This window comes from Parasteatoda tepidariorum, chromosome 2, assembly GCF_982258835.1.
Source record: "Parasteatoda tepidariorum strain Cologne lab strain chromosome 2, Ptep-v5.0, whole genome shotgun sequence".
Lineage (NCBI taxonomy): Eukaryota > Metazoa > Arthropoda > Arachnida > Araneae > Theridiidae > Parasteatoda > Parasteatoda tepidariorum.
The window spans coordinates 39,391,885-39,414,452 of NC_141756.1; the positions used below are offsets into that span (position 1 = coordinate 39,391,885).

Here is a 22,568-nt window from a genome sequence, read left to right on the forward strand (position 1 = left end):
ACCCTTTCCTGTTTTAGTAGCTTTTCATTAGTTTTCAGGAGAAAAAAAAAAGGATAATTTGGAGTTCTTGCTCTTCTTTTTTCATTCTTTTGCTATTATTACTTTAGTTGTAAGGATAGTACTTTGACTCTTCTTAATGTTTTTATTTGCCACAGTAGGACAGTAGCTTAGTCTCGCGTCTAAAAATTCTCAGACAAAAAATAAAAAAACTGTATTTCCATAGTATCATAAAAGTAAATTGCAAGAAAAAAATTGTTTTCTTTTTTAATAATATTTTATTTATTTATTGTATTAGAGTTGTGATAACTTTGTTTGAAAAACATTTTATAGAAATCTGAAATAATTAATTGTAAAGCAGGTAAATATGTTAAAAGTTAAGTATTTGTAAGGGTAGCTAAGAGGTTAACTAATTAATACTATCCCGCAATTCTACTCATGTTAATTTTTAGCTAAAAATACATTATAAATATACATTATAAATTTAATACATTATGTAATGTAATAAATTTTCATTCCGTGTTTTTAAATAAATTTTTGATTGAAAAATTTTTTTTTCTTTTGGTCTTTGCTTTTAATCACACAATAATTCTTTTTATTCGTTCATTTAGATCGGGGGCTGCGCATTTTTATTTATTTATTTACATCAGCGATGTTACCTTTCCATGTTATAGAGCAGCATAAAGTGTTATTAAAAAAGTTTATTTTTAAATTATTTTATTTAAATAGATAAATAAATAAAAACAAATAATTTCGTATTATCATTACATAATTTAATTCTTATTACACTAAATAATAGATTAAAGGTGATACCTTAAAACTGAACAGAAAAAAAGTATAAAAAATAACTTTAAAAAAAATTCAATTTATTTATATTTGATCTGCAACCAACCGTAAATTAGCTCTCCTAACTTTTTTCTTCACTTCATCATGTCCATCTAAAAGAAAAGAAAGAAACCTCGGGGTCTTTGGAGAAAACTTAAGTCGAAAATTGAATGAAATAGTGTCAAAGATTTTAAAGGAGAAAAAAAAAAGTGTTTATAAACGGACACTCCGTTTTAAAAGCTTGAAATAAATATTTTTTGGGAGACAGTGGGTTTTGAACAAGAAAAAGTGGCGTGAAAATTGTACTCGTGTGTATTCTTTTTCATTCCTTTTCCTTTTATACGACGCTCCTTTTCTCGAAGCGGCTAAGTTATCTCTTGCGTTCTTCGACATAAATATTATACTCAATGGGCTTCGATCTGCAATTTGTGGTGACATATTTATGTGTATAGGAACTACCATTTGGTAAATTTATTGAGGGTACGTATAATCCATTCCCCTGTTGCAATATCTTCGAATCTGAAGTCAGCTATTTGAACTATTGGTGTTTGAATAAAATCTAGTTTAACAGTAGATAACTTGTTAATACCTCCTTTTAAAATGTAACTACCTCCTGTTAAAATATATTCTCTTGAGTCAAGTGTAAATCAGGAAGTTAATTCATATATTAAAACATTTTAAACATTTATTTTAGCTTGAGAGAGTTGGAAGGGTTTTTCTTTCTTTCTTTATTTTTTTTTTTTTTTTCGATTTTTATTTAAAATCACCTTTTCTCCAATCAAAAAATTCTAGACCTGTCGTTCATTTATTTATTAATTAGAAATATTTGAGAAATAAATAAAGTTTCGTAACACTTATTAATGATAAGCTATATGTTTTTATATCGTGCATCTTAATACGTAGTGGTGAGCCCGTAGTTCACTTGATATAAATAATTAGAGTTCAATAAGTATTAGTCGTCAATCTAAAATATACGTACATAATTCACCATCCTTAATATACAAATTACCGATGATATATTAATATTTTTATGAGAAATATTTTATTTATCCAGCAATTGCAAAGACGTTGCAAATGCTTTAATCTTGAATGCTATAATTATTAAAACTTAATTCTTGGTAAGCTGTTACATGATTTGTTAAGGAGACCATATTCTAGAAGATTCGAGTCACCGTGACTAACACGGTGGTGACTGGGGGGGGTCACCACTGATGACGAGTTCGTCCCCGAAGTGGGAGGATTTTGATATTCAGCAAGTTTAAAATATCTGGTAAGGCACTGGAGATCTTCCTTATTCGCCATCATACTTTAAGCATCTGGCAATCTAAAGCTTGTTTACTTCTATAGTTTTCCTATGTGTATCGCGTTTCTTTTTTCTCATTTAATTTAACTTCTTTCCTTCAAATTTTTGAAAGATGGCTTTAAGGAAAAATAAAGTTTTCAACTTCCGAATCAGAAATGATAATTGAACATTACAAAAATGAGTTTTATTTGGTTATTATTAATTTCAAAATTTGCAACAATATTATGATAAATTGCAATAACTTCAGTTTTCGAAAATTTTTGTCAATTGATGTAAAATTGCTGAACTAGCTGCTAAAATTCAAGTGTTTTCGTTACGCATTTAAACTTTATAAAAACAAATGACTAAAAACGTCTACACACTTTGCGGTGATAAAGTTGTGGATAATTTTTTATTGGATAAGGCACTTATGATGTCATATCCGACGGTGAACCGGAACTTGTTTCTTTTTACTTGTGAATCACTCAATGCGTCACAGCAAAGCAGACAGTGACTGGAATCATCTTAATTCCGTCTCCTCGATTGCGGCTATCCTTAAATAACTGAGAATGGAGATATAATAATTCACAAGCATCTAAAAGGATTACGATTATCTATGGTTTTACTGAAAAGAAGAAAGGGGTATGGGGATATTTCCGCATCATGATCAGTCGCGCCAACTGATCAAAAAATTTATAAATATATGTAGATGTTTACCCGGGTGTGGCTACGAGTTATACCTTTCGAGTTAGTTCCTTTCTGTGATGTTTTTGTTAGTTTCTCGCGGGCCGCTGCCCGGAAGTTTCCAAGACTTAGCGATTATTCTGCGGCAGATCACGATACGGAAATCTCCCCAGGGATATGTGCAATGCTTACGTAAGACACTTAATTCCTTACATCAGAAAATATTCCTTTTAAATTGCATTTAAAAAAAACTAAAATGTGGTAAAAATACAGTTTGGAAGAAAAAAAATTCTTCCAGAAATAGTTTGCGATTCGTTTATTTCATCGATAAGTATGAGTTATCGAAAATTCCCCAAAACGTGCTTGCGTATAAAAGCCGTCCATCTATTTTTGTGTGGTTTTGATAAATTGCACAGAAGTAACTTAAATACTCTTTTAGATTTATCTAATAATCTGCTTTAAAATTTCATTTTATATATTTGAAGGGAAAAAAAATGTTCTTTAATGGTACCTTTCAGCAAAAATTGTTTCATTACACCGCGTCACCACACAATCCACTAATCCGCTCTAGCGGTGAAAACGGAAATCCGCCCAAGAACGATAGTAAGAGCAAACCTTCGAAATCCGCTTTAACGGGGCAGGGGTGAACAATAAAAAAAAGCACAAAAAATAGCGTAAAATTGAAAGAAAAAGAAGGCTAAGAAATAAAGGACACATCACTTAGGCTGACACGAGCCAAAATATAAAAGAACATAAAACTCTTTCAAGTGTAAAAGACGCTAAGAATCCGATAAAATTCCAAGAATTTATGTTCCAAGATCGATGTTCTTATAAAAATATTTGTTAATTCAGATGGAGAAAGAACTATGCTTGAATGCAGTGCTCATGGACGCATATGAGAATCACCATTCTATAATTCTATTTATAATTCCAATAACCTTCTATCACGAACTAAGTTTTGTTTATTTTGGTCGGATATTTATTTTCATGTATTTTGCTTTTTTTTTCCCTCGTTATAAATAAGAAATTTTAAGAAAGATTTTAAAAATGTCTTTATTCTGATAGGTTTTGTTTACATTACTAAAATTTTTGCCTCGTTGAATTTAAATTAGAATAGCATTTCGTGTTAACGCGCATTTGTTTAAGGATAATATTTACAGTAACGTTATTTTTGATTTACAATTCGGCAAAACCGAATTATTTTTCTGATATTATTTTATAATAATTGTTATTTTAAGAGTAAATTTTAAATTTCTTTTTAAAATTGTATTTCTTTCCTTTGTTTTAAAATGTGTTGTTATGATTTATGTACTTCAAAAAGAGCTGAAAACGGTAAAAAAAATATATATATATATGAGTCGCTCAGAAGCCAATGCGGTTAAGTCCAAAACACAGAAATTGAGAAAATTAATGTTTTCTGATACATTAGTTTTTAAAATTCTTGGTTTAATAATTTAATTAGAAAAGTGTATAAAGTCTTTTTTCGAGGTGTAAACTCTGCAAAAAAACAAGATATGTACAGGATGTCTAAATAAAAACGTAAGTATTTATTGAAATAATGACAGCATCTTGAAAATTTTAGGACTTATACCTTTTGGCAGCTGAAAAAGATAAGAAATTTATGTAAAAAAATACATATAAAAAGTGGACTTATTCACAATGGCTTCTGAAATTATTGTACAATATATTCAGAAGCTATTAAAAAAAGGGCTGTCTAACCTAGAAAAAAGTAACCAACGAGTTAATCCTTTAATAACTTAGAAGATTATTATTTATTTCATCAAAATTTCCAAAAATCAGAAAATATCAAAAAATGGACTTAACCGAATTGGCTTCTGAGCGGCTCATATATAAGCAATTCTCTATGCACATAATTATGTTTATTCTTTCGTGATGTTTCTATCAACAAAGAAGTATTCCCAGAAACAAAGTTGGGCCACCAAGGGAAGCATAGTAAAGTTTTATCTTTATTTATAAACAGTGTTTTTGTCTTTAACGGTGGATTAAAATTTTAATGTTGTAGAAATGAATACTTAATTTCATCATCTAGACGGTCAGTTGCTCTTCGAATTAAGAAGCTCGTGGATTCCAATAAAACATAATGAACGAGATTATGGCATCCCACGAGTCAGAGAGGATAAGGAAAACCTGGAATTGTTAGGCAATTTTATTACTAAACTCTAAAAAGCTCTTTTTATTACTCGAAAAAGCAGGAAATAATCAGGAAAAGTTGCATATTTTTACAAAAACCTGGAAAATTCCTACATCATACTTAGAAAATAATCAGTCTCAGATTCGTCAGTAACAGATATCAGTTATTAAGATTCAATTTAAGTAATTCTAACATCTATTACAACTATTTGTTGTAAAAATTTCACATTTTAGTAACACTTCCATGCTTCCATCCTCATTCAATGTTATTTTTTTGCTCACAAAATCTAGTATTTGACAATAAAAATATTAATCAAAGTGTTCTGATGAAAAATTTCATGGCAGAAACACCACATGCGGAAAAGGTCAAATAAAGGAACACGAAAAAAACTAGCAAAACAAGAAATATTAGCAAAACAAATAAGTAAAATTAAATGAATTCAAAATATTTATAAGTGGCTCTTATTTTTTGAGCTAAAAGTTAAATTAAAGCAAACAATACAGCAAACAAACCTCTCCTTATGAAAGCTAACAAATTTTTATGATAAAAATTAAATACAAACTCAAAAGAAAAAGCGTAACTGCTTATGTACCTTCGATAACAGTTTCCCAATCTTAGTCAATGGAGGTTACCCCTAAGAACGACCAACCTTCGTTAACGACCATTTTACTGTGGAATAGAGAGTGGTCGCTCTCGAGAGGTTTCACTGTATATGAATAATTTAGAGCCTAAGGCTGTACAATTTCGAGACCAGCGGCATGATGTTGACAATGTGGTCAGCGTTGTTCACATGACACTTTTACTTTCCTAGCTAACTGGTACCCATCTATATCTAAAACTGGATAGGCTTTGAGCCGCTACCGGGAATTGAACTCTTGTCTTAATCACTGAACTGAAAGTCTAAAATAGAGTATGAATAAAGATTTATTGGTAATTGATAGACCTCGAAACTTAAAAATACTTAAGCAAAAATGGTAAAATATGCTCTTATAACAAATCTCTTGATGAAAATATTAAATCTAAAAAGAAAAATTGAATTAAAGATCTTTAGTTTCTAAATCTCCCTGACCTTTCACTTTAAGAAAGAATACAACACTCAAAGCATGAGTTTAATTACTTTTGCTCTTTTTTTTTTTTTTTTTTTTTTTTTTTTTTTGAACTTGTAAAAAAATAGATATATTAGGTCTTAAAAGTTTTTAAAAAATCTTCATTCTAAAAAAAAAAAATGGAGATCTTGAGATAACGATAATGCAATTTAACCGATTTGAAGATTGTTTTTTGACATAAAAAAGTATCATACAATTAAATACTTGAATATTGTTGGAATGTCCTTTTTATATGAAACAAATGCAATTTTCAATATCGTTTTTCATGTTTTATATTGAGAAAAATTAATTACTAAATGGCCCTTTTTTTTATTTAAGACTTGCAGGCAAATTACAGCTAACTACATCCAAAAGAATGTAAATGAATAGTGTATTTAAAAAGAGTCTCTTAGTCAAAACTCTCTTTCTAAATTCCCTTCTCATTCATTTCAATTAAAAAGTCGGTATTTGTAATGAAAATTCCATCGATTGGAATTTTAACTTTTTCCCTTAAAAGAATTTTTTTTTCCTACACATTCCCTTTTACTCTTTTTATCCATTTTAAAAAGAAGACTTTTTCACTTTCTTCTTTTCTTTTTGATTATTTCTATTCCAAGAAAATTTTTTGTGTGTATTATTATTATGGCCTTCGTAATTGTTAATTACGAAACTAAGTTAATTTAATACCATCTGAGTCTCTTTGTAACTGAAAAGAAAGTGAGGTCAAAGCGTAACGTTTTACTGGGTATAAAAATGGAAGAAGAAAAAGAAAAAAAAGAAAAGTAAATAAATGAAAAAAAAATGTCAAATTTGAAAATTCCTTTTGGTGATGTATACATTTTTAAGGCGGAGTCGTAAGGAAATCAAAATAGGAAGAACTAGTCAAGAAAGAAGAGTAAGAAAGGATAAAAAGAAAAAAATCTTTTGTAAGAACAAATAATTTTCTTTCGTTTTGCGTGTATAAAGTTACGGTTCAAGTTTATTTTTCATTTCTCTTTTCTTTCTCTCTCCTTTTTCATGCAAAGAGGGTGATATATAGTTTTTTAGCTTTGACACTGTAGGGTTTTACTTTGCAGTCGAACATTTTTATAAATGACTTTTTATTTAACATAAAAACAAGTTAATGAATGTGGCCTATTCGTTCGCTAGTTCTTGGGAGAAAATCGGGGGAGTTCTCGCTCTCTTTTCTTCAGTTGTAAGATGGAGAGCAAGACACGCCAAATTAAAATTCTTGGCGTCCTTTTTGGTTAAGTGTCTTTCCGATTATATAGCTGAGATATTTTTTTCACTCTTTTTTACCCTTTCATTTAATGTTTGCTTTCTTTGTGTTAAGTTTTTTTTCTTTTTTTCTCTTTTTTAGTTTTTTTCTTTTTTTTAATTCTTTTTATATTTTTTTGTATAACTTGCCACGTTAATTTATTTAGGGATAAAGATGGAAAATGTTATAATGTTTTCTTCCTTCTTTTTACAAGTTTCCCATTCTTTACTTTATTATATATAAGAATCGATTAACACCGAACGAGTCTATGTATTTCAATATTTTGTTATTTTTTAAGTCTTTATATAAACAGAGTGGCAGCTTTGTGCTATTTTTTTTTTCTTCATTTTTTTTCAAACTTTTGAAAATTATTGAAAAACGCGTATTAGCTCTTCATCTTTTATTTTTAAAAAATCGCAAGTTGAATAATCTCAGATAGATAAAGTGAAAGTAATGACATTTTTTTCCACTTTCAAGCAATTCAACAAAACTAAATTAAAACAACAAAAAAAAGTGATATAGTTAATTTGTTTTTATCTAAATGAAATTTTATCCAACTGATAAAATTTTTTTAATTAACTTTAAAACAAAATTAAGAAATACAAATTATAAAAATAAAATATTTTAGATGAAAGTAACAGTAAATAAAAAACGTATGCTTCCGCACTTTAATAAAAATGGATTCAAAGTTGAACTATAATATCGATTTTAATCGATATACTGAATCGCAGCTTTGTGTGATTTTTATTATTTATTTTTTATTAATTTAATTTAAACTTTTGGAAATTTTTGAAAAACACGTATTAGCTTTTGGTTTAATCTGCTATATTTTTAAAAATAACAAATTGAATAATCTCAGATAGATAAAGCAAAAGTAGTAACTTATTTTTTTCACTTTTAAGAATTAATAGGCAATTCAACTAAACAAAATGTAGAAAAAAGTGATATAGTAAATTGGTTTTTAGTCTAAAGGTGGAGTGAAATTTTATCCTTATAATAAATAGTTATAAATAAATAGTGTAGTTATCTTTAAAACAAAATTATCTAAAAATAAAATGTTTCAGTTGCACGTAACAATAAATGAATAATGTATACTTCGGCACTTTAAGAAAAACGGACTCAATGTTGAAGCATAATATCAATGTTTTAACCATAATATGATGTTAAATTAAACCCTGTTTCAATTTAAATTGAATTGTAGTATCATGTAAGCAAGTAAGAGAAGTGCAGTAATGTCAAATAATTTTCCAATATAGTTTTGATATTAGTAATCCATTCTGAGCAATTCTCTACAGTTTATTTATTAGTTGACAAATTCAAAGAGTAATCACAGCATTGGAAGATCAAGAAAAAAAAGTGGAACTTCTCCCATTATATTTTATTAATGACGTAAAATAAGAAGAATCAAAATATTCCTAGAAATATTCTTAAAAATGTCTCTGGCAAATCTCATTGAATTCCTTGTTCAAATAAAAGACGAAATAACCACATAAGTCTTATTTACTACAAACCATCCAGAAATATTTACTTTCCACTCAAAAAGAATTCTTTTTATTTCTTTTTCTCGGCAGTTCAAAAGAACGTTCTTGTGTCTCCTCCCGCCCCTCTTTCGCTGGACCGCCCTTTTCCGGGTACTCTCTTCAAGTTCGCAAAGTTCATATGGAAATATCGAATTCCCTCCCAATTTACTATAACAGGAGTCTCACCGGGTCGTTAAAACCGTAACAAGCTGAAAACCCACCATATTCGACTTCCTCCATAAAGGAAGACTCATTTCAAGTGAGCCCTGTTCCGAGGCGAAGGGGGGCAACAAACGAGGCAAGCCCCATGCTGCCCTCCAGCATAGAATGATGAAGTGGACCCGTATAGAAACGTGTAATAATTGTGATTGATGAAAGGGAAATCGGAGATATTTCAGTATATTAAACAGATTTTTTGTATGATATATTAGGGCGGCATATGGCTGTAGCTGTTATGGATTCAGAGAGAGAGTGAGAATGTATATATATAAAGCATGTCTTCTTACTGAATGGACGTCTGTATGATGTATTTGTCATTTACAGTGAAGTCTGTAGTCGAAAATTGCCTTTCTTCAATTGCCTGGAGATCGAAGAAATAGAATTAACCTCATCTATAGTTTGAAAAAGAAAAATTTATTTTAAAATGAAACCCCCAAAAAATCTAGAAAAAATTTACTATTATTAAAGCTAGAAAAATATATATATATATAAACACAAATAATATAAAAATAAAATGATATAAAATATAAAACTATTAATGGGAAAAACCAAAAGTCTTCCTCAAGACACATCTTTTAGTATAATTTAATGTTATATTTCTGAATGAAGAACAATTATATTAAGATAAAAATTGTTCTTTATATGTGTCGATATCGCTAAAAAAATTCAGTTGAAAAAGAGCATGAAATAAAAGAAAGCAGAAATCAAACTTGCCGGCGTGTAGCAAAATGTGGTTTAGGTTTAAAAGTAAAATACTAATTTAGCATTAAACAAAATTCGCGAAGAAGCAAATTCTTTAAAGTTGTGCTTATAGCTTGAATCGAATAAAATAAAATTAAAAAAATATATAATTGGAAAATAAAACACTTAAGTTACGTTTCATCAACAAACTATCAATGTTTTGAATCCTGTCCCATAATGTAAACCGTCGATATATGTCTTCTTACTGACTGAACGTCTGTATGATGTATTTGTCATTGAGAGGGAAGGATACAGTAGAAAATTCTTTTTCTTCAGTTATCTAAGGAATGAAAAAATAAATTTTACCTCATCTATAGTTTGAAAAAGAAAAACGTACTAAAATGTTTACAGGATTTGCCGAAACTGATGTGAAATTAATTAGGTAAAAAAGAGAAAAGAAATTGTAATGGAGAACAAAACGCTTTAGTTACGTTTCATCAACCTTTAAGCTATGTTTTGAGGTAATAAAAACTGTCATTCGTTTGTTCGGTCATTTATCGACTAATTGTCAATCTTGTTGAACCCAGTCCTGTAATGCCATCCTCATGTAAGCAGTCAATTGTCAGGAGAATGAAAAAATAAATTTTACCTCATCTATAGTTTGAAAAAGAAAAAACGTACTTTACATTGTAAACCCCAAAGAAGCGGAAAAATATTAACAGAAACTGACATTACTGAGTAAAAAAATTGTAATAGAACAAAACGCTATTGTTACATTTAATGAACCTTAAAACAATGTTTTGAGTTAATAGAAACTATCATTCTTTTGTTCAATCATTCATCACCAAACTATGAACGTTGTTGAGTTCTCTCATAATGCAATATTTGTTTTCGTTTCATGTAAACAGCCGATTATTCTAAAAGGATTGAAATAATGAGATAAAATTCATGGAGTTGTTTTAGTCGACATTAATACCAACATGTGAATTCATTTATTTGTGACCATTGAATTAATATATTGTATTGGATCAAATCCATAAAAAGATTCACTATTTTGAAATTTTCAAGTTTTCATTATCTGCATCTCTTTGGTTCTTGCTTTTTCTAAAATTTGATTAGAAAACTCCATTCTATACCCAAATATCTAAGCATTACTCTACTGTTCATACTTAATTGTTTCCTGAAATATTCTTAAAGCAAATATTAAACAGCAAACAAATATCTAACCTTATTCAATTTCTTTTATGACATAATCCTTCTGATTATATTTCTTGTTTATTAAAAAAAAAAACTATTCGATTTGTTTAAATATCCATACATTTCGAACTCGCGCAAAATTTTGCTAAACGTACAGGCTTGTATTATTCTTATTCCCATTCATATCTCTTTATAAGATGACAGCTAACATAAATTTTTCTTATTCGGTATTGTTAACGAAATTGTCTTCCGCCAGAAAAACCGATGTTTGCTTTATGACACAGAAACTTCTTTGTTTGGCGATTTTTCTTTCTTTACTCGCACTTGTCTTCCGAACCTGTGCCACAACGGCCATGTCTCTCCACTCCAAAGATCTGGCCAGTGATCGAATCAGGGGAGAAAAAAATAAAAGAAATAAAAACGCTAACGACATGGAATTCCCAAAGGTACCTTTCTCAGCCTTTCGAACGCGTGAGAAGCGAGATGGCATGATATCAGTTTATATATGTGTGTATTTTGTAAGAGGGCGGAGAGAGGATTTGATGCCGTGGAATTGGAATAATATTTGCCCAATGACTCACAAGGTTTCCTCCCGCTATACAAACACTTAAATTGTCCCCTGCATGCAATGTGTATTGGCGTGAAGCTATTTCCTCCGGCTCTCTCTCTCTCCTCGAAGTCACCAGAGAGTTTGCATCAGAGGATTGGAATAACTATTCCAATTCTGGACGATGTTCGAATTGAGCTGAAGATCGCAGGCAATTTGAGAACCCGATGCCTCCACCCTGAACTCGATGATTGGATAGTCGCGTAGCTGTGTTTTCAGTTCTATATTGCTGTCCTCTTTTATTAAATTTTCTATTTTAGAATATGTACTGTGTATAAGACACATAATGTGCTCCGTAATAATGTTTAAAATGATCCTGAACGATAATTAACTAAACATTCAAAGTTCAAGGAATACTAATTCTTTGCCAAAACATTCTGGCCTCATCAAATCGGATTATTCGTTACAAGAAACAAGATGTATTTAAAATAAGATTTAGTTTTCTTACATTTGTCGTGAAGAAGGAATTGCAAATGATTGTCTTCTTGAAAAATCTCATCTAGGATATTCCAGTAGGGTGAGTGGTTGTATGGTTTGAGAGTTTACAGTCAGCTCTGGTGATTTTAGATTAGGCCCAAACCGAACCTCTATTTGCGTAGCTGTTAGTGGATACCTACCTCATTGATATGATTTAATTCTGAAGTCGGACTATATACTAGATTCATCACCTCCTAGTGTGCCTTTGATCTTAAAAACTGGAGATGTCCCAACATTCCTTAATTATAGATACTAGTATCCTTATAATGACTCGTTTAATAAAAAGAGAGCAATTGATGATGAACTACACAAAAATGTGGAATTTTTTGTTATATAAGAATAAACTTTGAAGACATCAATACATGAGTAAAAATTCAACAGGAAATTGAAATAATATCTTCCCACCCATATTGGAGTGTTACGTATTCAAGTGTTGCAACCATGAATACTCACTTATAATCATGGCCATGTTGAAAGCCTTTTTTTTCTGTATTTCTACATTATTAAAAATATAGTAGAATGTCGCTCAATTTTTATTCTGGACCAGAGAAACACACTACATAAACAGAACTTTCCCCAACGAAATATACTTTGTCGTGTACTTTATTGCATGTATTCTACTTGCCACATCTTATTTCGGATTTCAGAATCAAACCTATGATTCAAAACATTCAGTCAAACTTCATGACTATGTTTGTACCAATCACATGAATGGAACATCTTCTGTGGAATACCTAACAATTAAAAAAATAATTATTCGACCTGTCTAATATAGGTCGGAGAAATTATTATAATCAATGTATATGACCATCGCTAATACCCATAGTCCATGCAATTTTTTTCCCGTAATTATTAGAAGAAAAAAATTGTCTCCACCCCTACGATAGTCATGGCCCATCTATTTCTTGGTAAAATGTGACGTGATCAGGACACGTCGCTATTCCCACTTTTCCCCCGAGAGACGACCCCTAGCAGTGATTAGATTCAACCCTCGCCCCCGCAGAAGAAGGCAAGTGTTTTCTGAAGTGGAACATGGAAAGGACAGGAGGCTTGCCCTGAATCAAAAAAGGCAAAAGGGGGGAAGAAGAAAAAAAAGAAATTGATTGCCTCTCAACGATCCGGCGAATTCAACCAAAATAAGATTTCGCAGATAGCAGCAGCAGCAGTTTGATGTTGGGAATAATAAAAAGCTTGGGTTCGGATGAGCACTTGAGTGTTCCGCTATTTGAATTCCATCAGCAATTGTGCACTTCAGTTATTTTTACTTCACCTTCCGCAGTCTTTTGTGGTCGGTACATACCCCTCCTTGGACATGTTCCCTCTCTGGTCTTACTACCAGATTAAAGAAATGCATTGTATGTCTTTGAAGGATTTCACTTAGTCTGAGTCATAAGCGCGAGGATAGAACTTGCGAAATACCGTCGAAGTTTGATCTGATTTAAGGTGAATCATTTCTGTGGTGTGGGAAAAATATCAAATTTTAACTGTATTTTATATCGAACAGTATGTAAGTTTATGAAGTATAATTTTGTATCCCATCAAAGTAGCCCGTGACTAAACTGAAAAGACTCATTAATTCTAATCAAAAACAACTTCAATGAAGATTTAACTTAGCCCAGATGACTTACGGTTAACGGCCGCTGCTACCCGTTCAGCTCACAAAGTCGCAGAAATAGAACAAATACACAACAGTCAGGAAGAAATGTAACAAAATTCTGTGAGCGATATCAAACATCCCGATTAAAATGTTAAAATAATTAATGTTATTGAAACATTTCCGCAGCCACTATTCCTGTAAGCTTCCCCTGCGCATGCGCAACACGCCATTGACACTTGGTGTTTTTAAGTTTTTTTTGTTGCGTGTTGCATACCTGATCCTTGTTCTTGCTTCAAGACTATAGTATCGAAGTTATTTGTGCTGTTTTGAATGTAAGCTATTATGACGAGGCATCGAAACTGTTATTTCAGTTTCAAAAACAGAAAAGCAAATAACTGAACTCATAGTGAGTATAAACATGCTATAAGGAATTAAACATCACTATTAGTAGTAAGCAGAGGTTTTGGTGCGGCGGAACTTATTTCTGCCCTCCTGAAAGTGAAGTCACTATAAAGCGTAAAGGGTTGCTTATTTCTACCTGGGTGGAAAACAAAAATATGTCGGAAACCGGAAGTCAGCTTTTTTCTGCCCGCTTGCTTATTTGGCCTCTGCTTACTACTACTATTGCTCACCCTTCTGTTGTTGATGGTACACATTATCAACTATTTCTAAAATATTGCTAAAATAATATTAAAGATAATCTATTCGAAATAAAAAAGACAATGAAATGAAATGACAGACCCTTCTCACGTGATACCTTTAGCTACATATAATTATATAAAATAAAAAATTATCATAAAAACGGGTTCGTTGAGTTGTCCTTTCTTTTAAAAACGCAATAGTATTCACTGAAAAAAAATATATTTTTGAATTCGAAACGAAATTATTTTAAAGTCTACAACTTCCTTTCTATTCCTAGTTTTTGATAACAAAAATCTATATATTTCTAAGTAATCTATTAAAATATTGATGTATGAAAATATTTATGAAAAGCTTCGGAAAAATTTTAATGCAAGTGTAATTAATTACACGCACACGATAAAAATGTATATAGCGTAAATATTGGTAATTCATTAATCACTTTACGATTATAATTTTACATCTAGTCATAAAAATGAAATGGAATAAAAATTCACCTAATCTAAGTTATGGGACGTACGAAATATTCCGCGTGAAGGGTGGATTTAATAATTTCTGTCTGAAATAGGGGGTGTTTCAGCCTACATATATAGTTTGCTAATTAAAATACGTTGAAGCGAATTTAATGCTTTCGTCCCTAGGTAGCACAGAGAAATTCAACAGAATTTTATGTTCGGATAATTAATCATTCTCGCACTGTTGGGGATTAAATGATGCAAACACCATGAGATTAGAAACAGCGAGGACATTATGGTTCAAAAAACATATTATTTGACGAGTTGAAAAATTTGCCACTATATGTTAGCTAATTTATCTTCGCAAATATATAATTTTAATCACCCAATTTAAAAGGCAATTTTTAATGTTACATTCGCCATGTCCGTGGAATAAAATGTTTAAAACACTGTCGCAATTTCTGAGTAATTTCATAATTAACAGACTGGGAATAGTGAAAATCTGTTAAAATAAAAATTCTCTCCATTCGAAATTTTTAAAAAAACTTATCATATCGTTAATGAAATGAATTAATTGACTGTATATGAAATTTAGTGACATTTCAAATAGCTAAATCTGTTTAATCCATTAACGAATTAAAATTTCCTACACGCGTGATATAGTCCTGAGAAAAATTCGTATTTAATGTATTCCTTTTTTTTTACGAGCTAAATTTGCATATTAACTTGTTTATTTTCAATATTTATCAATTAACAAAAATAATATTTATACTGTCTTTTTCATTACCTAATTTATATTTGATTTTGTCAACAGTTTTATCTACTATCATCGTGTGCTTTCTAACAAACTTCAATTTTAGTGGAAGTAATTTAGACTTTTATCGTTATCTAATATGTAACTAAACACTTTATTGGCCATCAATAGAAGCTGTGTCATGTCACGGCTATTATTTTTGATACACGATGCGCAAAGCTTTTTGACTAAACATGATGCGCAAAGCTTCTGAAAATTCTATATCGCCCTGTGTTTCATGAATTGAAAAAGGCAATGCAAATGTTGAAATGGATAATGTAAGTGTTGAAATATATAATGCAAGTGAAATAGATAATGAACGGTCAACATTATTTAGAGTTAACTCGTAGTTAACTCGTAACAACATAGAGTTAACTCGTCACCGGTCAACAGTGTGGTAAAAACTTTCTACCTCAAATCTTCGAAAGCCGCTTTTTTATAAGACATCAACTGACATGCCCCTGCATGGTTTTGAATAAAACTTTCCCACTATACACCATTTCTCTAGATGAGAAGAAAAGTATGTATTGCAGGGAAACAACCAATCTTCACTTAACCGGATTTGAGATTAGTAAAACCTTATTTAATACAAAATATTAAAATCTATTATATAAGATATTTATTAGTAATCTATATATATATACATACATTGCTCGAAAAGGGCTATCTCTGTCATGACAGCTTGCTGCACCATAGCACCAATTATTGTTTAAAATTTCTACGACTATTTTTAGAAAAGATCAATAACTCTATATAATTACTTCGTAAATAATATTTTATTTTTATAAAAATACATTATTATTCTAAATAAATACTTAACGTGTAAGTAACTATTCCAACACTACTTAAACTATCATTTAAGACAACCTAACAAAATGAATAATAAGTATAGTGTTGCCAATAGATAGAGAAATACCCGATTTCATGGTGCCATAAAAGAGAAATATATAAATAGATAATACGTTTTTACAAGTGAAAATAAAATCCAAGTTGTCACTTTTTCATTAGAACGAACTCGAAACCCACTAAATGATTAATTTAATATATCTATTAGACTATTTTTAGGTCAGGAACATTTATCATTATTAGTTTTCAATTCTTCTATAACTGAGACAAAAAAATAATCTAAACAAATATCACCTAACGTTGTCATATCTTTTGCTAAAAATGGAACATATCTTGGAATAGAGAATGCCACATTTGGTCAACACCTTACCCCATACTTCTCCAAAACTTCTTCTCACTTAACTCTGACAAGCAAGTTCGCCATTAATTAATGATTTACGCTAGCCGCTCACTTCGAACTATGCGATCAATACTAATTACTTTCACTACCTCAGATGAAAATACTGCTGTTCGAAAACTAGGCACCATAAAGAAAAAAAACAGATCCAAAAAATTGATTGACCCATTTTGAGAAGGGGGCGTGTGACGCGAAAAATTTTTTTACTTGTAACCTCCTGCTGATATAGGTATGTTGCCATACCACAGAAGAAAAAGATGCCAAGATAGTAAAAGAAGAGTATACAAAAAAAAAAAGTATTATTTCCAGATAGTTTCGCTTGTACTCGTTGTTGGGAAGTTAGACCAATAAAAGACAAGGATTGGCGCTGTTATCAGCTCTTACTTATTCTTTACTTGTGTGTTGCCTTTTTTTTTCCCCTTTTGTTACTACTAGTCAAACTTTTTATGTTAGATATAGTAGTTAGTTTTGATAAGGATTGGAGAAAATTTACATTCTTTCAATTTGCCGTTAAAAGCTTTAGCATATTGAAGATGTTCCCGTTTAAATATTTTAATTGCCATTCAATATTGTTTGCCCAAAAAGAATTTCTTTACATCAAATATAAAAACAAATGGATATTTCTACATGTTATGAAACAATATTAATGACTATGGACTATGATTCTGCCAAGATTCTATGATTTTTAAATTTTAACTTCAAACTACTCTTTACATTTTATTATTATCCCGAAATTGAATTTTCGAAAAGTAAATGTTAAATTAATCCAGTGATTAATCCAGTTTCCTATACTATTAAAATTATTTTAACGATTTTACAAATCGATAGCAGTGAATAAGAACAGATAGCAATTAATTAATTTAACAAAAAGATTATATCTTGAAAAAACAATTTAAGAAAAATTTATTCAAAATGTTTAGTTCTCATTATGTCTCTTCCTTATGCCTCATCTCTAATAAAAAATATTATTTGTTACTGTAGTCAACTTGAATGATGTTTTTTTAATAAATAGCTTTAAAAAACAATTTAAGTAAAATTTATTCAAAATGTTTAGTTCTCATTATGTCTCTTCCTTATGCCTCATCTCTAATAAAAAATATTCTTTGTTACTGTAGTCAACTTGAATGATGTTTTTTTTAATAAATAGCTTTAAAAAATGTTGCTAAAAATATTAAAAAATTTTAATTTTAAAAAAATTCAAAATTAAGTTTTTAGTTTTATAAATTATTCAAGTTAGAAAAAAAATAATCTAAGTAAACATTTATTAAGCGAACTGCAATTTTATTCAGATAAAAATGGTTAAATTTTTTAATCAAAAATCTAAAGACGTTTTATAAATATTTTATTCATTTACTTCTTAGTCATAAGGCTAGAAAAATCCTGTTTTACAGTTTAGATCGCCTCGTAGTTTGCCAAATATGGTTTGTAGTGCAAGACAAAACTCATGTAACATGTATATATTAATGATATTAAATTTTAAAATCTTAGTAACTGTTATGATTCCTCACACCAATAAATTTAACCAGATATGAATTATGATCATTTTTTTTTCCGTCCCAACAGAGCGGAAGTGCTTAAAGTAGATGAACTTCCTTAATTTATCATGGATGAGATAATAAACGCCAACAGTCAACTCAGCCTTATTAATATAGAAATTAATGAGATGCTCAAGTGAAGGTGACAAACTACTTCTCCCCCCCCCCCCCGTGTCATTTTTTTCCTACTCAAGCTCAATTTAGGATGACTTATGCCCTTTGCACTTAAGGGTGATAGTGATTCGTTATTTGTACATTTTCTTGAATGAATTTTGTCAAATGACAATGTTTTTATGCCTTCACATGAAACGAAAAATTGCTAAACAGAATTGAATTAAATTAATGATATTATAGATATTTTTATTGCCAGAAGAAAAAAGTTTTAACTCTCTTTAACCGCTTTTTGTTTTAAAAAAATGACTAATTATGTTTTTAAAATTGTTGAATTTTAAAATTTGATCTTTTTTATTTCATTTGTTTTTAAATGTCATAGAAATGCATTAGTTCATGCAAACTATATATGGAAATGCATACTATACTATACAATACTTACTAAACATTACTACTATAAGAAATAATGTATATATTATTACTAATATGTAAATATATCATCATCATCATCGGCTCGACAGCCCAAGGTGGGCCTTGGCTTTCTCAATAAGTTTTTTCCAGGTTAACCTTTTTTTTGCTAGTGTTTTCTAATTTTTAGTTTTTAAGACCAAAAGATCCTTCTCTAGGCCATCTATCCATCTCAAATTCGGCCTGCCTCTTTGTCGTGTGCCAACTGATCTGGCATTGAAAACTTGTAAATGTATATCATAAGTAATAATATATACTTACATTATATAATTACTCAATGCATGCTAAATATAAAATTGCATTTTTACCGTTAACTATGAAATTGTCATTACAATGCATGCTATGAAACGCAACAACGAAATAAAGTGAAATAAAATTAATGGTTTCTAGAAAACTTAATGTAACAAAAAACTTTTTATGCTTTTCAAATTGTTGAAAAATTAGGTTTTGCCTTTTTTTAAGAGACTTTTCCCCTCCCAATCGAACTCAGTTGTGGAAAGGGGTAGAGACCTGGAGGGAAAATTCTAAATACGCTTTTAACCCTTTTTATTTAATTTTCACCAATAAACTGATGATGGGCGTATTTACTCTATTTGGCAGTGTTTTTCGATACATCATCTAAAAAATGCAAGGCCGCCACCCAATCCCAATTTAAGATATAAAGCGTTCGCTATTTTAGATTCGCAATTGATTTTTTATGACAAAATTATGCTAATACAATTCCGAAATCAACAGTTTTTGGTAGGTAATGAAATAGTGTACAATTGCTTTTTTTTAGATTTCTGTTAAGTACTATCTTTATTTTTATACAATTAACGCTGAAAGCATTTTTTAACGTTATCCAAATCTGTTTTTATAAATTTCAACTATAATAAAATTAGATTTTAAAAAATCTAAAAACTGAGAAACTTGTAGTTTTAAATAACTTACTCAACTCAAAACCACAAAACGCTTCATTTTAATGCTTTAAGGGGAGTCGGCATGGCCTATACCAATAATGCTAAAACTGACCTTTTTAAATGTACCTTTTCTCAGCATCTAAACAAGATACTGCTTCAGTTTTTTTTTCACAAAATATTTACTATACATGTTTATGCTGTAATAACTGTTAATACATAATTTTTAGTAGAATTTCTTTTAAAAAGTTATGATCTTAGAACTTTTTTAATTATTTTTAAAAAGTTTGAGTGAAAATCTTTCACAACCCAAAAAGTATTCCAGTTTACTCTAAAACATTATCACAACATGCAACTAATATAATCTCAAATAGCCCCAAAAAAATTCAAAAGCTATATCATAAGTAGCTTCTTGGAAAAGATGCATTGAAAAAGCTCAGTTTTAGCATTATTGATATATGCACTACCGACTGTTGAGAAAAATTTATAGAAATTCTATAAATTATCAAGCTCTATTACTCCTTATCTAATAAAGCGATCCCTTTATTTTATACATTGTTTGAAAAGTATAGTGTCTAACAATACCATATAATCGAAAAATTTGTTAAGTATGAAAAATAAATATTAAGAAAATACAAATCAAAAATTTAACCTAAAATCCAAGATGGCGAGATTGGAGGCGTCTTAATGACAGTAGTTTTGTGTATAACACGAAATGAAACAATGTAAAGGAGAGTTGGAATTAACTCAATCATTTTTTGGGATTTAACAAATTTTTCAATTTGCTTTAAGATATTTTTTGTCAAAAAAATAAAATAATTTTTTTTAATTAATTGAATTCATAAAATTGATATTTTTCAATTAATTCAATAATAGTTAACTGATTGCTTTAATGACAATATTTTTACAGCGTTACATGAAATAAAACAATGTAAAGCAGAGTTGAATAAAATTAACAGTTTTTGAAATTTTGTTAAGGTATTATTTAGTACGCGTTGTAAAAATATTTTGTCAGAAAAGTGTATAAATTACATTTGTTTAATTTTTAAATTTAGTTTTTTTTTTTAATTCCAATTATTTTCTTGCTAAGAGTTGTACTAGTTAAATTGTGGTCATCTCACATTAAAATCAGTTCAACGATTAAGAATTGCGGTGCAAATTTATTGCAACTTTTACAAGACGTTATATCAAGCCATGTTTTCGTTCAAATTGAACTGTAGTGTCTAGTAATCAAGTTTAGAATATATGATTAATATAAATTGTCTCAGCATATATTGAAATTGCAGCATATAAAATATAATTTGTCTACTTATTGCAAAATTTCTAACTGTGTACTTAAAATGTTTTACTCTTTCAGGTACAATATTTTGTTCAAATAAAGTTTAATCAAACAAAAAAGAGTAAGTAAATCTTAATATTTTTTTTCTTACATTCTATTTATGTAACTCGCAAAGGTTTGCATGCAACCTCTAATGATGTGTTACTTTTAAGAAAATATTGTCATTATTAAAATTTACCAAAACAGTTTTAAATTTCCAAAGGTGAACCCTATTATCATCTTCAAATATTTGAATCGCCATCGGGTAATTTCTTAGGACTTCGGCAATGGCTCATTTTAATCCTTTAAGTATCAAGAATTCATCATTTTATTCCAAATTGATTTATAGAATAAATACGTTAATAATTTCGTTTAAAATTTTCGTCAAATTTCATCTTAACTAAAATATTTAACATACGTCATGTTTACTGTATAAATTTAAATAATATTTTAACTTGAAAATTCGATTTTCAAAACAACTTTAATTCGCTTCTTTCGCTTGCATATCACTAAACGACGATTCGCAGCAGCGAAGTGAACATTAATATACCATCTCCGTGAAAGGAAGAAAGAAATATATCTTCCTGATATTACCTGCTTATGGAGAGTAATGACATTTTTATGTCAAAATAATTTCTTCCTTTGTTTCAAGCAATAACCTTTTGAAAACGCAACTCATATTCTCAACTGTAATTTTCGAATTCACCATTTTCAACGCCGGAAAGAAAAGAAAGAGCAAATAAAAATATAAAAAAGTCTTTTTTCTCTTGGCAGTTATATCCATGTCAATGCACCTGGCCTAATCTATGGGAGACACTAGAACATAGCTTGCAACAAACTAACAACAACTAGGCGAGCCCTTCGTTGGAGTTTATCTTTAAGTGGTGTTGCCACAAAAGCCACTCTAATAAATACCACACGCAAAAAGCTTTCGCGTTTTATTCTTTTTATTTCAGAATCGTCTGAAGAAAGCGCTAGAAGATGGGCCTCTTTGTTCCGCTTAAAGGGGATCATTTATATTCTCGTGAGTTTGCTTTTTAACTTGGAGTGACACGGGCTTTGGTTATAAGAAGAGAAGGCGAATTTAAAGGAGAGACTAAAAATTTATATGAAACTAAGTCTGTTTTCATGAAAGGGGAGGTAGTCAGTTCTTTTTAGAAGAGAAGGAAGGGCTTACCAAGAAAATAATTTTTTTTCTTTTCACTTCTGAACATTTACAAACTATCATATCGGCTGTCAAAAAAAGCAAAAAATTAAATAAATAGTTTTTTGAATTTTTTAAGATATAAGTTTAGGAGTCATTAGCGTATGCATATACTTACACAGCACAAAAAGCATTTCTTTTTTTACTTTCCAAAATCTCAACTCGTCCTCCGATCATCAATCAAACTGCATTAATGTTTCTAAAACGTATTTTTATAAAAATGGTACCAATTATTACGCTAAATACATCTCTACATTAATAAATTTAAAACGTTTATTACTTTTAACTTTAGTAACGTCATCTATTACCAATGCCTGGCGCCAGA

At 29.7% G+C, this 22,568-nt stretch overlaps 1 protein-coding gene across 2 annotated transcripts in view; it reads left to right on the forward strand.

Moving 5' to 3' along the window:
- Positions 1-22,568, forward strand: part of LOC107443647 (plexin-B) — a 600,640-nt gene that overhangs the window by 432,912 nt on the left and 145,160 nt on the right. For both annotated transcript variants that reach the window (XM_087157228.1, XM_087157229.1), the window contains one exon: positions 21,079-21,121. The gene's annotated coding sequence lies outside the window, so the exon portion shown is untranslated. The remainder of the gene's footprint in view (positions 1-21,078; positions 21,122-22,568) is intronic.